This window comes from Convolutriloba macropyga, chromosome 4 (genome assembly GCF_964194025.1).
Source record: "Convolutriloba macropyga chromosome 4, txConMacr16.3, whole genome shotgun sequence".
In the NCBI taxonomy this organism is placed as follows: domain Eukaryota; kingdom Metazoa; phylum Xenacoelomorpha; order Acoela; family Convolutidae; genus Convolutriloba; species Convolutriloba macropyga.
The window spans coordinates 44987056-45008903 of NC_134471.1; the positions used below are offsets into that span (position 1 = coordinate 44987056).

Sequence of the window (21848 nt, forward strand, 5' to 3'; positions counted from 1 at the left end):
TTCTGAGGACAAAAATCAAGTTCGTTTTCCTAAGGAAACACGCAAGCGGCATGAGATCGTTGATGCGTCAATAGGAGCTGTTGTTAAAGAAGGGATTAGTTTGGCTCATCGATTTTCGCCATTAGTTCCTTGTTTTCAACAGCTATCCATCTTCTGTCTTCTCTACTGATAAGTATTGGCTGGACCAGAGCCCTTCCAGCTGGTATTGGCTGGAAGGCCCCTGGTCCTGCTAATACTTACCCAGTATTTGGGAGGGACAGTTTTTTTCTGTTTTAGACCGCATCTCAACTTAGTGCGCATATAGCATTTGGTCTTTTTTCATTGTTGCCTACCCGGTTGTGGTCAGATCCTATAGTCCCATCATCAAGTTCGCGTGCCAATCCAATAAAAGGAGTAGGCGAGGCAATCATGAAAGATTCTGAAGATGGCGACTCATAAGTTAACAGAAGGCTGTTCTTATTAAAGATTTTATCACTGGCTTACAGTGTGCACAATTATAGGAGGAGTTTTCACGAGCAAGCAAAATTCTCGTTTTGGTTTTGCACATACAGGTAATTTTACCTGAAATGTGCATGTAGTCCCCCTGCACATTTTACCTGCAATTTACCTAAACAGTAAAAATTTTAGGTAATTTTACCTGCACGATTTACCTTAAATTTGCAGGTAATTTACCCTTACACTACCCTCACTGTAAGGGTAAATTACCTGCAAATTTAAGGTAAATCGTGCAGGTAAAATTACCTAAAATTTTTACTGTTCAGGTAAATTGCAGGTAAAATGTGCAGGGGGACTACATGCACATTTCAGGTAAAATTACCTGCATTTGCAGGTACGTGCAGGTACCGTGCAGGTACTGTGCAGGAACGCCAAAATACATGCACAGTTCAGGTAAATTTACCTGCATTTTTAGGTAAATTTACCTGCACGTTTTTTAGAGTGAAGTAGTAATATAAATAGTAGTGGAGAATGATTCAGAGCAAACTCAAGGGTTTCCAACCAATTTGTTGGTCCAGTTTGTTTGACTGGTTTCTTTGTGATAGGGTTACAGTTTGGGCATCTGCATAGAACTCTCCGTGTGTATTTGTTTGCTTAGTTGAAGTTGAATTTAAGGAAGTGCCAGTCTAGTTTTGTCAGAGTTGACTTGTTCGTTGCAATTCCGAATTATTTGTAGACGTTGGACAGCAGGTTGAAAAGGGTCTTGGTTCTCCTGAAAAAGTTGTCGTCAGTTTTTGCGATTTTCGACTTCTGTGTTCGAATTCTTCCCGCCCTGCCTTTTTGTCGAGTTTTTACTTCGGATGTTCCAGCATTTTAACACTTTTTTAAGCGGTGAATTTTTGTAATTTCACCACTAAGTTGAGCGGTGAATTTATGTAATTTCACCGCATTCACTGCTGTTCTCATACAATTTTAACACTTTTTCACCGCATTCACTGCTGTTCTCATACAATTTTAACACTTTTTCTAAGCGGTGAATTTATGCAAGTCCACCACTAAGTTAAGCGGTGAATTTTTTTGTAATTTCATAGCATTCACCGCTTATCTTACATAATTTGGACAATTTTTTCAAAGCGTTGAATTTATGTAATTTCACCGCTAAATTCAGCGGTGAAATTATTTACTTCACCACTACCAGGCGATAAAGGTTTTTTCACCGCATTCACTGCCTGATTTATGTAATTTCACCGCATTCACCGCTTATCTTACAAAATTTTCCGCATTCACAGCTTATCTTACATAATTTTGCGTTGAATGGCGGTGACACCTCGACCCGGGCGTAGTTTTTAGTGTTTTGGAGACAATAATCGTACTCTTTTTTCAAAAGGGATCCCAGTATGAAGTCCGTGACCCAAGACAGGTATTGGCCAGACCGACCATACCCAAAGATAAGCATTGGCCAGACCGAGCAGACTTTGGCCACCATTGGCCAGACTGAACAGACTTTGGACACCATTGGCCAGACTGACCAGACATTGTCCAGACCATTGGGCAGACCGAACAGACCTTAGGCCAGACCGTTGTCCAGACCAATGGCCAGACCATCCGCCAAACTGTTGTCCAGCCCAATGGCCAGACCGAGCAGACCCTACGCCAGACCCTGTCCAGACCGTAGGCCAGACCGTCCGCCAGACCGTTGTCAAGATTAATGGCCAGACCGAACAGACCTTAGGCCAGACCAATGTCCAGTCCGTAGGCCAGACCATCCGCCAGACCGTTGTACAGACCATTGGCCAGACCGAACAGATCCTAGGCCAGACTCATTTAAACGTGTATAAGCATCCAATAAAATTTATAATTTCGTTTCATTTTTTTCAATTACAAATGAATACGAGATTTAAAAAAGAAATTATTGAAAAAAACCGTCGATTTAAAGAAAAATGCAAATTTCAAAAGAAGGTTAATGGAGTATTCTAATGATCTAGAAGTAGATGTCGTTTACCATTTATGGGCTGCTATTTTGAAAAACAGTCAATACAGCACGCAAATATACAATTTGGCCTATGTCCAGACCGTAGGCCAGACCATCCGCCAGACCGTTGTACAGACCATTGGCCAGACCGAACAGATCCTAGGCCAGACTCATTTAAACGTGTATAAGCATCCAATAAAATTTATAATTTCGTTTCATTTTTTTCAATTACAAATGAATACGAGATTTAAAAAAGAAATTATTGAAAAAAAACCGTCGATTTAAAGACAAATGCAAATTTCAAAAGAAGGTTAATGGAGTATTCTAATGATCTAGAAGTAGATGTCGTTTACCATTTATGGGCTGCTATTTTGAAAAACAGTCAATAGAGCACGCAAATATACAATTTGGCTCTTATTTGGCGGGACCTCTAGGCCTTGAAATTAGGTATTGGCCAGACCGAACAGACCAAAATATGGCTATTGGCCAGACCGAACAGACCGAAATATGGGTATTGGCGAGACCGAACAGACCAAAATATGGGTATTGGCCAGACCGAACAGACCAAAATTTGGGTATTGGCCAGACCGAACAGGCCGAAATTTGGGTATTGGCCAGACCGAATAGACCGAAATATGGGTATTGGCCAGACCGAACAGACCGAAATATGGGTATTGGCCAGACCGAACAGACCGAAATATGGGTATACGCCAGACCGAACAGACTAAAATTGCCATTGGCCAGACGGAACTCGCGACCCTAATTTTTTCCAGACCATTGTAAACGGTCGCACCGGACCCCCCTGTCTGCGACCCAAGTCGGTCTGGCCAATACCTGTCATGGGTCGCGGACTTCAACCTGGGATAGTAGATACAGCTGTACTTTCACAGTACTTCCAGAAGATAGTATCCGGGGTAAATGTCGCTTACTATCTTTTTCGACATAGATTTGTCGCCGCCGGACATAGATTGGTCGCCGCCGAAATTAGTTTTCTTTTGCTATTTATCAGATGATTAAGAACGACGCGATGTTATGGGAAGCAGCCTCAATTTTGTTAGTCTTGGCATAATCTAAGGAGTTAACCTCCAGAGAAAAATATATCATGCATTATTAATATTAAATAAATAAACATCGCAAGACAATTCCTGAAACAGTTCAGAGAATTTTCATTCACTAAACAAAAAACTAGACATGGACCCGAACATAAATGGATTGGAAAAAACCTTAAAAAAGCCGATCGAAAAATTGAAAAAACAGTAAAAACTGATACAAACTTTCGCACGTGAAAAGAAAGCAACTTCTTGTTCATACTCAGTTTTCTCACTCTGCTTTAAAATTAGCGTGAAAAAATGTCACGAAGCCTTTTTTTCTCCCTTTCTGTTTCGGCTTGACCAAAATCATCACTTCCGTTTGGAGTTGAACATCCGAAAATGGCGCGAAAAGATAATAAAAACATGCCCCGAAAAAATTCACATTCTTTTGAATTGCAACAATAAATATTGAAATTCAACCAAAATGGATGGTAAAATTTCGCGCGGGGGGAGGGGGTTACAATGGAAAAAGTGTAAGTATGGAATCACTACTTTAGATTTACGTGTATACTCATGCACGGATTCAACTGCGCGGCCTCTTCAAATTTCTTAAGAATTGAAGCCTCTACGCTACCACTCCCAGGGTGCACACACACACTATACTCAGACTATGGGTTCCGGTTTTTGTGGCATGGTCAGTCCATTCCAATCTCTCTGATTCCTTGTATGCACTTGAATTGGAAACACATATCTGCCCTGCTTCTTCTGCTTATCCTCTACCGCGTCTGTTGAGGCCATAGAGAAGGGGTACATCCCAAACGCACCAACTTACAGTCCACAGAGCGATGGAACAACAAGACTGAGAGCACGCTTAGTTCCTGGTGCAAGAGAATTGAACAAAAAGCTACAAGTTAAATTTACCCCACTCGCAATAACAAACATCTCAACCTTCATAAACTGATCTGTGGTGGTCTCAAACAAAACCTAGACAATATCATAGACTGGATGCACGAAAACAGCTACCATCCAGTATACCAAACTCAAGAACCAAAGTTCCGTCCTCAAAAGCCAGCCTGGATACTCCATAATTCAAGATAACAGGCTCAAAGAGCAAAACAAAGGTGGAGGGGTCGCTTTATCATTAAGAAAACAATTCTGCTCCAAAAAATAAAACTTAAGACTTCTGACGAACACCCAGAAGTCCAAGTCATAGAACTCACCACATGTGGTAAGCAGATCAAACTACTAAACACCTGCTGCCCACCTTCGTCTAGCTGTGACGCAGGATACAAGACACTTTTCAGTGAACTACATAAGTCAGCATTATTGTTGATGATTTTCAATGCTCATAGCCCTCTATGGCAGTCTCCCCTCTAATACCCCTCTAATCAAGAAGTACTAAATGAAAAAGCCAGCACAAGATTAACTGAAAAACTCCCCGGACATCAATCTCGCCAGTTCAAGCATCGCAATGAACATGGACTGTAGCAATGCAAGAAGAACCATATACTTCGATGGAAAGGAGACTATCATGATGCAAAAAAACGACGCAAACAATTTGAACTAACAAAACACATAACTCAAGAAAAACGAAAAATAGAAAAGAAATACAATAAGAACAGTAAGGAGACTGGAAATGGTGGGCAGAATGTTAAAGTAGAACACAATGAAGGAAGCTAAAACGACGCAAGGAAAAGTACGGCACTGTGAATAAAGCACATATATAATAAAGCCACCCAACCTACACCATCTAGGCCCAACAGCAATCAGATACAAGGCTGAGACCTTTAATTTTTCTGTAAATGGTACAAAACTCCCTTACAACGCGAAAGTCGGCCGGCCGCGTTCTAATTCAACACAAGCGCGCAACTAACCTAGATACACCTAAAAGCTAACAAATTGCGAAACAAAAAAACTACTAAAAGAATTTATTAAATATCCACTGAAAAGCATCAGAACGGTTAAAGTCAGGAGCACACAAGTAGAATAGCTTTCATTGTTGTCACCAACATTACCAGAAAAAGGCCTCAATCAGAAAAAAATGTAATCATACTCTACTAGCATCCTTAGATCTCACCGCCGGTTTTCAATCGGTTGATCACAACCTACTACAAAAGGAGATACTTAACTCACCAATACCAAACAACACAAAAAATGGCTCGCTTCGTACTTAAAGAGCAGATTCGCTTACGTAAAATAAAACAATGATCATAACAAAATGATCTTAACAAAAATCATTGAGGAAAAAATAAAAAGGTGTCCTTCAAGATTGCTTTTGACCGCCAAGACTCTTCAACATCTAAATGAGTAAGCTTCCTCTGCTCAGCTAAAAATTATAAACATCACGTTTAACGCTGATGTCATGAAATAAATGTCAACTTGAAGTAAATCTAATCTACAGTTTGATATAAATCTGGCATAATAACTCATTAACTAAATGTTTTACACGACTGCTCAGAATCAAGAGAACCTAAGTTAGTGACTGAGAAATCAAGTGTCACTGTGTTCATAATTTGGAGCAAGGAGTCCAAGATCGACCCACACCTCTTCATTAACAATTAACCAAAACCAGTAGAATTCAGAGCCAAAGCTCTAGGAGAAATCTTTAATTGTATGCTCAAAATTTGGAGAACAAGTAGAGTGCATCAAAGTAAACGTACAAATGGGCAATCACATTCTGAAAGAAAATGACGCTAGCAACTTAAAAAGATATCGGTTGGAGCAAGTTGAACTACGGTACTCCGATGTGTAATTCCACCATCAGCATTATAAATTGTTACAACCTCTAAGCGCCACCAAAAAACTGTAATTTACACAATTACTGGCTGCGTAAAATATCTGATATCATTAAATTACAATACCGCCAGTTACAGTTGACACAGAAATGCCAGCGCAATAAGTTCTCGCCGGCAGTTTTCAGAGCCACAGTGCAAATCAAAAAACAATCTCAAAGACTGGTTTTCGTCCCATGAGACTGACACCAAATGATATCTAAAGGGATTACGTAAAACTACGCACCAACAGTGTAGAGCAAACAGACTGCAAGCAAGTCAAAAATTACGCTCAATTCTGTCACCGAAAGACACACGGTCCATACTCAGTTCAACAAAAATAGCAGGAAACTAGGTACCCCCTCCATCAAAGATAGCAGATGAAAAAAAAACAATGCCACAAATTACACGTATCCGTTAGAGCTGGGTGCTGCCCACTGCAGAACTATTACACGAGTGGGATTTATAGCAATGTTGGCAACTGCTTCTCCAAATGAGATGTAGCACCACATGAAGTAAATCAAATTTTCAGTTGCATTAGGAACACCTCGGACTTTTGGGAAGGACCAAAAGGTAGCACAACCACACCGCAAAAAAATCCACCCTCCTTGTCCCTTTCCTCGGATGTCGACGAGGACCCTCCTACTCCCTAACTTGGTAAATGCATGTCACTCCAAAAGTACGTAGATTCAGATAGGTTGCCGCTCCAGTAGCAAGTTGTGGATAAACAGTCAAACTACTAATATATCTAATTTTGTTTTTTCAGAAATGCAACTACGCAATCAGTTAAAACCGGCACAAAGCGCCAATAAACCGCCAGAATTACTTGCAAATTGCAGATCTGTGCAAGAGCTACAACAACATCAACAAGGCCCTCCTCAGGGAAGAACGTAACTCGAAAAAAATTAATTTATTAACAAAAACTCAAAAAAAAATTGACATGCAAAATGCGGTGTTAACGTCAAAAAACTATCTGTTAAACCTGTTTTCTCTAGGAATGCTCTTGCAGCTAATTTACTTGTTGCTCAATATGAGGATGTAGGCGCGAAACTGAGAACGAATGCGAAAGTGGAAGAAAGAGTGAGCACCCAATTCAGTTAAAAAAAAGAAGAGAACGAACAAAACACGCTCAAAATTTGCCTATACTTCAGTAGAATTGTCATATAGATCAAAATCGACAAAAAAATTAAACTTCAAAATCTTTCATGTCTTAAGCAAAAACTTCGCCTGAGAGAGCTCTAGGTTAAATGCAGGCCAGCGGTTCAACTCCAGGCAATATGGGTGCGGGAGTACGGGTTGGGATTGGCAGGACTGGACGAGGGGAACCAAATTTGGCCTTGCTTGATTCAATTCCAATGTATCAGCTATAGCAGTAAAACAATTAATTTTTTCATGGAGCATTATAGATCAAAAGAAGTAAGAATAAACACCTAAATGACTTTTATCTATTTTATCATTAACAAAACTAAGTAAAACGGTTTTAAGCTTACATTCAAAAAGACATGAGTAAATTAAATTATTGAGACTCGTTCATAATTGAAGTAAATTTTCATATCTCACAGCTCCAAACGAAATTTTCATTTTCAAGTATGTATTTCTTTGTTCTATTCAAAGTGAAATTCGGTTTGAAAAAGATTCCCAAGTCTTGATTGTTTTGAATTTGGATGAGATGCATAGAACTGACTTCATTATTGCCCCTGAAAAATCGATTTAGGGTTGTAACATCCTTAAACAGCATCCTGCACAAAATCAGCTGTAAATGAGGCTTCAAATATCTGTCCCGAACCAAGCTTGCCGAGCAAACCCAATTGGTACCTTCGAATTTTAAATTTCCTAATTTTGCCAGTTCAGCTCAGGATGTTGACAAAAATTCAAATCCGTATAAGCGTGTTGACAGAAGGGATGATTTGAACATTTGTAACTTTTTTGACGAGGTAAGTCAAGACGTTGATTTTGTTTGGATGACACCAGAAGAGAGTAGCATAGGCATGTCATCTCCATTTATGAAAGATTCATTCAGGGTTTTTAGTAACACAAAAACTAAATCTCACGGGAAGAGCTAAACACAGACTATGCTTACGAGAGTAACGAACTAATCCACCCCCAGTATTTAAAAGTTGGTTTTCCTTACTCTTTCCACCCAAAAAAATGAACTTTGGAAAATTAGACCGCCTTCAATTTCTCGTGCCACAACCCAAATTAGACTGAACATCATTTTGTAACGTTTGCAAGTCCTTACTCCAAGCATGCCGGTCGTCAGCAGAAACGATAATGTAAAAACTGAAAATACCTGCAGAAATTAGGTCATTAGTAATTACTAGAATAGTATCCTAGAAAAAGTATCCCCTGACAAAAAAGAAACCTTTCCGCCTTTACATATTGTTCTCTGTTCGTTATATATGAAGCTAGCTAGCATTCGTAATAAGTTTCAACCAACTCCAAAGCCGGCCAATCGGCTTGAAAGTTTTGAGTGTTGAACACAATAAAAAACTTGACATCTCTATTTAGGCAAAATACACCATCAGTTTTGTTATGAGCTTCGTCAAGTTTCTTCCTCAAATTCGTCATGACACGATATAGTTTGAGGTATTGGTGAACGTCTTTTCATAAATGCAAATTGAGGAGGAGAGATTCTGTTTCCGATAAAAAAAGAAAGAAAAAATTAAAGAGAAATCGTTCAAACACTAGGGACAGTTTACTGAAATTACTAATTGGACGGAAAACCTTTAAACGGTGTTCAAAGCCAGCTAAAAGGTGAGTAAAAGCATTGTCTTCCATAATATTGGATTTGTTCAAGTTTAAGCTATGCTTTGAAAAATTTTCATGATTTGATGAATTTAAAACTGTAGCAACCCGAAAAAATTCACCACGTAATTTGTCAAAACCCCTACCAAGGGAAGCTTAAAAAGAGTAGTCCTAACGTCTTCTGTCTTAAAGTACAGCTCATTCAATGTCTGTTTTACATGAAAATCGAAAATACGACTACAGGCGGATAGACTGTCATGAAATTATCATTGGAGGCATTCGCAACGGACGGGTACCCATTACAAATTATACTTTCTGAGCGCATTTCAGCAGGCAAGAGCTGACTATGGATTCTCCTAATGAAAAGAAAACAATTTGACGCACCAGCCTTATTTTGGGGCAAACTGATCAAGATAAACGGCACTGTCAAGTTCCAGCGACACATCTACATCGGTGCGAATTTCTTCATCCAACGCCTAATGAAACTTCAAAGTTTTTTAACAGCACTGTGGCGTTCATTCAATGCATGAATGCCATGGAACGAAGAATACTAGGATCAACTTTTACTTTTCTTTAGTTTCATAATTGTGTATCTGTTAAGAAGATCACCATGGAACGAAGAATACTAGGATAAACTTTTACTTTTCTTTAGTTTCATAATTGTGTATCTGTTAAGAAGATCACCCAAATTTTGAAAATAAGAAGACTTTTTTAGTTCAGCAGAATACAGTCCCTTTCTTACAATAATTCAGTGCATTTCAATATATTTCAGAGCATTAATACTTGAGGTTTCTGTGCTGAAATTTTTGAATGCTTATCACATTTCAATGGATTTCTTACATAATTTTCCTTTTTTAATCAAGTAAATTGAAAAAAAAAGTTTAAAGTTTTGTATACAAAATTAGTGCAATGTTCAAAATCATCAAAATTAGTGTTGCCGTTTTATTTAAAGTTAAAATTAATTTTTGAAGCCACAAACGTTCTCTTGCAACGGTAAAAGTTTGATTTGTTTGAGAAGATGCTGTTTTAACATGCGATTATACTGTGAGCGTGATCTGAGAATCATTTTTCCAGTTCGGCAATCTTGTTTCTGCATAAATGGAGACTTGTGTCATCAGCGAATTGAATAATGTCATGTTTCTTTGTACCATTTCTCGAAAATCATTAATATAGAGACTAGTGGCCCTAAAACCGTTCTCTGTGGAACAACATGATTTGTGTCCAACCGTTCGGAGTACGCATCAATTATCTTAACACACTGCTGTCTGTTTTTAGAAATGAAGCAAATAAATCAACTGCACTTTCTGAAAAACCGTTTGCTCCAATCTTTTTGAGAAAAGTTTCGTGCAATATTGAATTAAATGCTTCAGCCAGATCAATAAAAACAGCAACCTAAATTTTTTTTTATCATAGTCTTCTTGTAATGATTCGATCAAGTGTAAAACAACATCTGTGAAGACTTGTTTTTGAAATCCAAACTGTACCGTTCAAAAAAATTTTTTTCGTAGAAATTTGTTAACCTGATTGAGAAGTATGAGCTCAAAGAATTAGAGTAATTGAGATAGTAGACAGGAGTATTGAAAGCAAGTTCTTGGAAAATAATTTGACTAATGCATGTGTTAAAAACAAACTGCAAATCGGTTCCGATTGCAAATTTTGCTGCCTTGATTGCCCAACTATTAAAAATGGCTGGACCAGGGACTTTATGTTGTCGAGAGAATCCATGGAATCATAGAGCTCCTTTAGTGTGACTGTTCTGAAACAAAACTATTCACTAACTTCTATGCGAGAAATAAATGGAGCGCTCACATTTTGTCCGTTGTATAAACCTTATTTTTGAAAACTTCTTTTGAGAAAGTTTGCAATATCAAATTCATTTTCTACTTCTCTGTCACCATGGACTTGTTTGTCTATAATGAGACAATCCCTTTCTTTGTCAATTTTGCTCTTGATGAAAATTTGTTTTCAAAACTTGTTTTGGGCTGTTTTTAAACGCCTAATAACCTGATTTCTCAGATAATTGAAACTGGTATGCGATTGCTCCGATGGATTCTTTTTCCAGATTTTAAAAAGTCTATGTTTTTCCTTGGTTTATTCTCTCAGGTCTTTTTTAGCCAAGGTTTTTCAGCAATTTTTTTCTTTAAGTGGGGCGTAAGTGGGGCGTGCAACTCTAGAGTAGTGCTGAAAACATTTATGCAAACATCGAACATGCTGTTTCCATCTTCACAATGATAAAAGCTACTCCAGTCTTGATTTGAAAGACTAAATATATTTGCATCGAATTTTCATTTGTTTCCACTGATAAATTTTTGCTCTCTATTTTTAGGTTCAACAAGAAAATTATTGGCAAAAAAAACAATCAAGGTATCCATTTCTATTATTGGGGAAAACATCGGAAATTCTTGAATTTGGGTTTTGCTGGGAAACCCATGGTCGATTAGTGTTACGCCTTGGCTGATGGCTCGTGTTGGTTTTTCTGTGTTTGATAAAGTAAGTCCAGAATTACTTGAAATTTCATTCAAAAAGCAGATTCTCTTTTATTCAAATAATTGAGATTATAATCGCCAAAAAGCAAAACTTCGTTAGTGATTGAGTACGCCGAGGAAGTTTCCGATGTTAATTCGTCAATGAAAAATTTTGCCAAGTTTTTATTTGGACAATACGAAGCATTAATTAAGATTTTGTAAACTGAAAGCCCAGAAATTTTTACCCGTAAGGACTCGACAAAGATTTCATTGAGTACATTTAGATCACTTTGTTGTTTTGAGGATATGTCCATAGGAACACAGATGGCATCACCCGCGCCCTTTTTTTACTCCTGTCTTTGACGACCTTGATTTTGAATAAAATTTGTGTTTCGGAATCACAAAACTCTATGTATAAAAATTTGTTTCATTCAACCAAGTTTCAGTTAGGATCACTTTTGTGTTTTGAGTCAAAATTGTCAAAAATTCAGTGTAAAAGTCATAATTGTTTTTTAAACTGCGTGCATTGAAGAGGAAAATGTTCAGATTTTTGCAATTTTTTTTAATTATGTCTATCAGCATGTCCGATTCATGAGTGTGAGAAAATGAACCCGGATTTAGATGAATATCACCACTTAGCAGCAGGCGCATGAAGTCTAAAAAAACAATTTTGCAATCATTCAAAAAACGATAGAACAGGAACCTAATTTTCACACTATAATGATCATGATTTTGGTTTTTTGACACAACCGAATATATAAATTTCTCATTTGAAGTGCTAAGCAGAAAAGCAAAATATATTAGTTTGGAAATGCTCAGTTTTTGCTGACAAAAAACATTCAGTCACACAACCAAAGGATTGATTAAAAACGCTGAATCTGTCGCAGTAAAATGTTGTTTTGTGATAGAGCAAAATGCTGCTGATAATAGTTCCGAATACTCTGACAATTTTTTGTACCCAGCCAGATTTAAGTGAACACCGTCATTAGATATTTCCGATGTTGTTATGTTGCATTTTAAAACCTCTACTTTTGTCCGTTTAACTCCAAAGCAATATTTCCCATTTGCTTATTCAACTCCCATAATTATTCACGCCCATAAAGACCACTCTTAACTTGTAGAATTCCAAAAGGTGGAACTCGGTGAGGTTTCAACTTTTTCATTGCTTTTGTAACAGTTTCGCATAATAGATGCTGCGGCCACCCCCGAAACAGCCTTATCCATACTATTATGACCGGCATGAAAAATGAGTGATTGAACTTTTGCTCCTGACGAATACTGTTCGACTGTTTGTCCGAAATCAATAATTGTTGCAGAGGGATAAAGAATCCTAGTATCATAAGAAATATCAGACTGCCATATATTTTTGTATATGCTGTCTGAAATTATAAGATGGTTAGTGTTTCTGTTAATAAATTTTGGAAAAAAAACTTTGGTTCCGACGGCTCAAAAAAATTAGTCGAGTTTTGAATATTGTGACCCATTAAGTATTCCAATAGCGAACTGTTCTGGATGAGAGATCATTTGTTGAGATCGTTTGTTGAGATCGTTTGAGCTTAATTGTCGATTAATTGTTTCTGTTCTTGTACGATTTCGTTTTTTTTGCTTTAACTTTTTTCGCATGTCCTCGATGGCGTTTGTAAGTCTTGAAAGCTCATTAATCAATTCAGTTTTAGTCTGCTGAGGTATTTTTAATCAAAACTTTGGTTGGATTTCAATTTACACAGCAAATTGCATTTACCAACTGTTCTGCTCTTTGACTTTTGCTCTTTTTTTACTGAAAATTTCTCGAACTTGGTTGCGAAAAGACAGTCGTCGATCGATATCGGGTACTTTTCGCCGACTTTAATTGTCTGGGATGACCATGTGTTAACTGATAAAGGTCGGAGTCAACGATACTATTTGATAAAAAAACGCATGAAAAGAACTTGGATTGTCTCAACCAAACAATTAAGTTAGGAAAGTTAGCATTACCTCGACCTTATATGGCTTTCCATGAAGTCAACATGGGCTGTAAACATCTGCTTCAGGTAATAAAGTGTTTTCTTTGAGTGCTAGTATTCAATGCATAATGAGCTTAATTCAAACGCGGTCAAGCTGAATCAGAACAAAGTTGTAAAACCAAATTTCAAATCTGAATTTCATTTTCTTAAATAAAACATTACTTTTTAGTGAACTTTAATTTCGTACAGTTAGCGTCCCACTTAAATGTGCCATCTAATCGGCAGAGTAACTCTCTGCCCTGATATTAGCAAGGACATCCTTTCTCTTCTGTGTTGGGCTGGTCTGGCAATATTCTTGACCCTGTCCGACCGCCTCCCTTGTTGGCTGTGCTCACCAAACCACCCGTCCGGTTACCACCCTAATGAAATATGAGCAATTGCATGAATATATAATATGTAAACGTAGTATTTGAGTCTTAAATGAATATATGATCTGCAAACACGCTTTTCAATTTAAGTTTGGGTCAATTGTATACAATTTTCATCAATTTTGGACACAATAAAAACCTCTAGGAGTAGTGGCTAAAACAGGGGTTCCAGCCACCAGCCCAATTTGTCTCATCCCCCTCATGCTAGCCGCATTCGGGGAAATGAGCCAAATTGTGCTGGTAACTGGAACCCCTGTTTTATCCACTTATATTCCCTTAAAATCTATCATTTCCTGTCTCACTTAGTGCAATCGGTGAAGCCGCTTCGCGGATCCACTAGTACAGAGTTAAGCTGGTAACTATCCACTATCAGACGGATAGTTCGGGTTCTATTCCCACCGAATCCGGTGGACGTATCCAAGACACTAGTGTAACTAGAGAGACCGTGTAAAAAGCACGTAAACCAACTTGCGAAAGAACTTGAACAAAAAAATTGAAAAAAATATTAAATGATAAAAAGTTTCATATGTTCTCTAATCAATGTTTAATCAATCTAAAACTAAAACTTTCTGTCTCACTTGGCGGAGTGGGTAAATCATCGAGTCTAGTTAAGTTGCTTTAGCAAACGGAAGGTTTGGGGTTCCTTACTCACTGACTCCAGTGAACGTCCCCCGATTTGATGAATTACTACAAAACTAAGTGAGATAAAAAAACCAAATTCACAGTTTTTAAAAAAGGGTGACCACTGCTCTGAGAATGTATATGGGAAACACTGTGATGGGTATACAGTCAAAAACACTGAGATCGGTGGAAACCCAGTGATTAGTGTTTTTCAGCTTAACTCTAAACTTCTTTGTTAAATTTTTCGAAATATTCCCTGAATCTATCTCTGGTATGTTTATATCTATATCTATGCAGATAAAAACATAATCTATACTTAAAAGTTTTAAATCTAAACCCACTGATATTTTGATTTACATTACACATAACACAAATTATATATAGATTAGGATCATTATAATGTATATTCATATGATTAATATTGTATATTCGTTTGATTAATATAATGTCTATTCTTAAAGTAACCTTTACAGATATAACACTCAAATAAACTGTCTAAAGATTTATCACAACACCTTCTTCAAGATTTATCTTTACAGCTAACACATTTTTACTGATTTAGACATTTTTCTTTTGTATAATTTCCAAAATGCATTTTTGTCCTTAAAAAATTCAGATGCTAAAGTAGAAAGGTAGAAAGCGTAAACTTTTGTTCTATTTGTGATTTGGTCTCTGAAACAGGGAAACAATTTATCAAACACAATTTAAGTGATGAACATCTAAATAGTGCGAGAAAAGAAATGGAAGATGAAACTACGGAGAGGGTTTATGACTCAGAAGGAGAATAATACTTCCTCAGACCTAAAACTAATTAAATATAACACCAAAGATATTATTAAAACTAAACCCATCAGTAAACGTAAGCCTAAAACTGAAGATTGGCCTCGGGCCATGCTACGCCAAAGTATCTACTCTGGAACTAAGTTTGAATATAAAGAATGTCATGCAGAAATTAGAAATAAAATAGCTCTAACTACTCATTCATAGAGTCATAATTGTAAGTATCTAGAAAACATAGAATATTTCGACAAAAACTCTAGCAGGAACATGAAAGAGTTTTATATCACTGATAAAGCTGGAAATTACATTGAAGATATAGATGAAGCTATTAATAACTCTTCAGAAGGAATTAAAAACTGTTATCAGTTTAGAAGATTTAAGAGTTTTAAATATAAGATCACATTCGAGTGTGAGTACAAGAAGAGAACCCAAGAAGAAGTAAAAACTACTAAAATGTTCTTCAATACTGACTATATTATTAATAACGCAATATATGAAAATGGAGACTTCACACAATGGCTAAGTTTAAAAAGGAATTATACGAGGTTTATGGCTATGACTTTGAGTTTCTGGGGTTAAAATGTATTCAGATAAATATTGAACCAACTAAATTATTTATTGGTAGTTCTATAGATTTATCCCCAATCTCAAAAACTCTAAATCATTATTAAATATATGCAAAACCAAATACTACTGCTTACAACTAACTATTACTGCTGGGCCACATCCTGCTTTGGACCATGCAACACGTGAGAATAAACATGTAAATAATCTAATTGAACCAAGACAACATGAAGATGACTTTGCTTATATAATAAGAATACAGAAATTCTACAATGTTAATGTTTGAGTATACATACCTTGTGGTGAGGGCAAAGTAGAATTGTTTAAAACGGTGGATGATTTTGATAAAGATAGAAAAGATGTAAGAATATTAGTTGGGAAGATCCATTGTGCTCTAATTAAAAACATAGAAATTTTTTTAGATCGACCAAAAAAATGAATCATAAATTCTATTACTGTGATAGATGTACATATTGGTTTAATTCTCAAATTAAATATGACAAACACGAATATAACCACTCTTTCAAACCAGTGATTGTTTGTCCTAAAAACATATTACTTTTATAAATGAACATAAACGTCAGAATATAAAAAATATTATAACTGCTGATACACAGTGTTGTATTGTTGATATCAACACTAACAATAACAAATATGTAATAGCTGAACATATTCCAATAGTTGTAGGCCGTAAGAGTAATAATAATTTCAAATATTCCTTCGGTTTGGACTGTATGAAAAGATTTGCTAGTGATCTATTAGAAATAGAAACAAGGAATAATTTCAAGTGTGATGAAAAGATGATATTTAATACAGAAGATAATTTAATGCCGATACAGAATGTTGCGTTGTCAACGTCTCATCTAATGATTGCCAATATGTAATAGCTGAACATATACCAATAAGTGTTGGTTACATCTGGCAAGGTAATTTCAAATACTATTTTGGTCTGGACTACATCAAAAGATTGGCTAGTGAACTATTAGAAATCGAAACAGAGAATAACTTCAAGATTATATGTAACAAAGAAGATAAACTATATCATGAAACCAATAACACTTGCCATATATGCAGCAAAACATGTATTAATAAGAAAAGAGATCACTGTCGTGAAACTGGTAAATATAGAGGTCTCGCATGTAAAATGTGTAATCTGAGGTACAAACAACAAAACTTCATTCCTTTAATATTCCATAATGGCTCTGACTATGATTTCATTCTACTATATAGTGAACTCTTTAAACAGCATAATGATAAAAGAAAAGTAGATAACATACTACTAGCTGCTGGTAAGTCTAAGACCTTTAGCATTGGTTGATTTAAATTCCTAGATAGTTATAACTTCTTAGCTATGCCTCTAGATCAAATGGCAAAATATACTTTTGTAAAACTAAAACATTATATCCATATGAACCCTTTGGTTTAGACTCCTACCAAGAAATTATAGGTAATCTAAATATAGAAGACTTCAAATCCTCACTATCTAAAAAAATTACCAACACAAGAAGAAGTCGATATCTTTAATAAAGACAACAGTCATAAAACTGGTAAAGATCTAACTATAGAGTATTTACAGAGTGATGTGAAAATATTAGACTACTGCACGATTGAATAGGTTAAATTAATTATGAAACAATTCGGTCTCAACCCTCTACACTATGTAAGTCTCCCAGGTTATAGTCTTGACTGTTGGTTAATGTCAAGTGTTTTTACATTAGATACATTACAAGATAAACAAATGCTAGATGATTTCATTGAAGCAAAGAGAGGTGGTATATGTGGTATAATGGGTGATAGATATATTAATAAGAGGTCTATCTGGCACATAGACGCAAACAAATTATACGGCTATGCAACGATGCAAAAGCTACCTTATAAGGGCTTTGAGTACTATAGCACATCTCTAGATGAAATATTAAATACTCCAGATGATAGTGATCATGTTTACTATATAGTTTTTGAAATTAATTATACTAATAGTTGTAAAGACAGAGCAGAGCAACTAGCATTAATGCCTAATAAAATAAAGATAAATGACAATCAATTAGGCAACAGAGAAAGAGAGACAGGCAGGGCGAGAACAGAGAAATTAATCTTAGATCAAAACAACAAAACAGAATATATGGTTCATTATAGGATGTTAAAATTCTATGTTGAAATGGGTGTAAAGGTAACTAAAATTGATAGAGTAATTAAACTTAAACAAGATTACATATGTAGAGACTATATTCAAAACAATACTAAAAAAAGAGCAACAGCTAAAACTGAAGCGGAAAAGGAGGTAAGGAAATCAATGAACAACTCGCTATATAGGAGAATGTGCATGAATCCTCTACACTTCCTTCAAAATAAGTTATTACACGATGAAGAAAAGATAATGACAGGTATAAGTAAACCAACATTTAGGAATATAACTAGATATAAGGATTATAGCCAAAATTAATAAATAATTAAAAAGTAGAATAAGATTCTCCAGTATATGCAGGTGTTACAACATTAGAATTAAGTAAATTACACATTTATGATGTATCCTATAAAATTCTTCAACCATCTCTCAAAGATTTACAGCTCCATTATATGGATACTGATAGTTTTGTATTAAGCTTTAGTGAGGGTAATGTACCCTACGAACACATGGATTTGTCCAATCCAGAAGCAGCAATCAAAACTAATAATAAAGTCCCCGTCAAATTCAAACATGAATTGGGAAGTAAAATAATAGAAGAGTTTATAGCCCTGTGACCAAAGACATACAGTTTTAAAGATTACCCAAATAAAACTAAAGAAAAAGGAATAAAGAAATGTAACAAAGCTAAACATGAAAAGTTTTATAATGCAGACCAAATAACTAATAATATTCTAGAACTAACCATTAATGATAATAGAGAGTTAAATAAGGCTGCATTTAAACTATATAATAAGCTATAAAAAATGACTGTGCTAGATAAACTTATAGAATTAAACAATCTAGAAAAAGAAATCAGAAAGAATAGAATAGAAGATAAATTAAGACAACAAGAGGATTGTGGTGACATAGAAGAGTTATTTGATCCTTTAACTAAAACTTTGAATACAAACAGTGAAGAAATGCAAGCTCTTCAAAACAAAACGCTAGCAGCATTAGACAGTAACACTAATGTTTTAAAGAGTTTAGAGCACCAACAACAAAATAGCTTTCTTGATAAGCGAGCTGCTCTCTTAACACCCACACCCGATCCACCTGTAAAATTAATAGAAGATAGAGGCAAAACAGTTACTGTAGACAATGATATGATTGACTTTTTTTATTAATGGGTAAACCAACAAATAAACAAGTCGAACTAATATCAGTAGATCCAACATCGAAAAAATTTACAATAAATGGTATAGATGTATCTCTAGTACCTGATGTTATAAAATTGAAAAGTAAAGTCTATAATTTTTCTATGGGCTTACTTATGTTTATTACTTATAAAAATGTAACCGAAAGAGATATAAAGGTGATGAAAACAAAATAAAACAATTTCTATTGGACATTGGTTATAAACAAAGAGGAGATACTAAAATTAACAGATCAAAACTTATAAGAAGAATGTTTGAGAGTTCCAGTGAACCCACTTCTCAGGTTATATCGATACCAACCTCCAGTGAAGATGAAAATCATCGAAGTGATACTAGTGATTATGAACAAGGAGCAGTAGAAGGAGAAGAAGAGGAAGAAACTGATTACAAGACCGATAAAAGAAGAGAAGCTAGTGGTCTTAGCAAGGGCGACGCCAACAACTTAATTGAAAGATTAGAATTACATATTCTAGAAACAAAAGCTGGGCATGATGGATTATATGATGAAATGTTAAATATATCTATACAACTACTATCTATGAATAATATTAATCAAGAACAACTAAACAATTTTGTTATTAATTATGGTGAATAAATAATGGTGGAAAAACAACAACTACTAGCTAAAGAAGTATTCAGTCCTCAAATAACAAAGTTTAGAAGAGAAAGCCGATTTAACTGATAAGTCATCTCTAAGTAACTACAGTAAAAATTTTGAGTTTGTACTAACAGTTATAGATATATTCACAAAATATGCATGGGCTATTCCATTGAGGAATAAATCTGGTTTATCTATAAATAATGGTTTTAAAATAGTCTTAGGTGAACATAGAAAACAAGAAATGTTCTGGGTAGATAGAGGTAGGGAGTTTTACAATAAAACAATTAAATCTTTACTTAAAGAAAATGAAACCGAATTATGTTCTACTTAAAGGCCGTATTTCACATTATTAAACATAATTAAAAGGCCGTAAGAACATTACTACACATAATTAATTAACCAATGTTCATCAATGGTGATGTTAATTGGGTAAATATTTTGAATGATGCTGTTGTAACATTTTATAATAACGTTCATTCAAAAATTAATATGACACCTGTTGATGCTTCTAATGATCCTGATAAAGTTAGATATATTATATCTACATCTACTAAGATTAAACCAAAACTTAAAATCGGCGATTATGTCAGGAATGCTGGCAAACGCAACATTTTCTTTAAAGGATACACTTCTAACTGGAATAGAGAACTGATTAAAGTTAAGGAAGTTTTAAAACACAACAGCCAACATATAAGATAGAAAAGATGAATGGAGAGATAATAGGAGGTAAAAACAATGAACAGGAATTATTAAAATCCGAGTTTGATTATGAATCTAATAATAAGGTTTTGGAATCATTAAACATAGTTCTTTCTGTAAACAAATACAAACTTGACAAGAAACAGATTCAATCAAGCTAAGCAACAATCAGAGAACACGCTTCTCGGATCAGCAAAAACTAATAATTTAACAACAAATAAGGCCCGTCAATTATGCTTAGAAGATAACGATAATATTGACATGAAAGATACCTATAAAACTACAAATGTACACCCACTCATAGATGAAAAAGATGTTGTTAATAAGGAGTACTGTGACAAAAACAACCTATCCGTTTCTAAAAAAATAGACATTTTAGGTAAAAATATGACTGAGCTAAGAAAGGGTGACTATGATAAAGTTACAACTAAAAACTTACAACTAAACAAAATACAAGTTAATGAAGAACTAACTAATGAGTTTATTATATCGGCAAATGAAGTTACAAATAATGTAAAAAATTGCTAGTGATACCATCTCTAAGTATAATCAATTAAAACTAGAGATTGATAATAATAAGTTTAATCAGAATATTACTAACATTCAACTAGATGATATGTTCACTACTGGTCTAAAAGAGTCTGGAGAAGTTAATAAAAAGACTAATTCTGCTGTTGATGAAGCCCTTATAAAGAATAAAAAGACAATAGTACAATATATAATAGCTATATAGTTAGTAAGTAAGATAGTAGACAACTAAGAACAAGCAAGACTAGAGATGCATTACGATTCTAATCATGAATATATAATGAAAGGTATTGAGAGTTTATTTAGTTAATTAAAATGAAAGAAACCAATTCCAGTGCATCCTTACTTTATCCTAATCTTAGCTCCTTCTTAGAACAATACATAAACGATAAAATCCTAGCTAATAAAAACTTAATAATAATAAAAACATTATAAAAGATATTTGAAATTATTATAAAACTAATAACTATAATAAGAAGTTAAGCAGATATAAAAGTTATATTAACGTAGCTGAGATAACAGAAATACTATTATTATCAAAAGCAACAACTACAGTTTTAACATCAGTTGCTTTAACAGGTATAGGTTTATTTTATTCTATACCCACAGCTTTTGTTACAGCAACTGTTTGTGGTTCGTTATCAAAAACAATTAATACCAAAATAAGAAATAAAATTATATAGTACTCGCAAATGTATATTTTAATTAAACAGTTTAGTGACAAGTTTAATAGACTATATACTAAATCAATGAATGAAAATGAAATAGTTGAGGTATATGAAGAATATAAGAAAAGCAAGAATAATAAGTTGAGTATTTTTTGCAACCGAAGTTGTTAGTATTTAGTAATAATAATATTATTATTATTATTATTTACTATTAAACTACCTTCTCTTTGTAACTAAATATAACCCCCTACCGTACCTACTATACCTTTACCAGTA

General features: G+C 34.9%; 1 protein-coding gene and 1 long non-coding RNA gene across 2 annotated transcripts in view; one reads left to right on the forward strand and one right to left on the reverse strand.

Moving 5' to 3' along the window:
• Positions 1-21848, forward strand: part of LOC142337702 (AP-1 complex subunit mu-1-like) — a 250656-nt gene that overhangs the window by 184478 nt on the left and 44330 nt on the right. The window lies entirely within an intron of this gene.
• Positions 13541-21848, reverse strand: part of LOC142338449 (uncharacterized) — a 32857-nt gene continuing 24549 nt past the window's right edge. The window contains exon 2 of the long non-coding RNA XR_012758982.1: positions 13541-13781. This is a non-coding gene — a long non-coding RNA (uncharacterized LOC142338449). The remainder of the gene's footprint in view (positions 13782-21848) is intronic.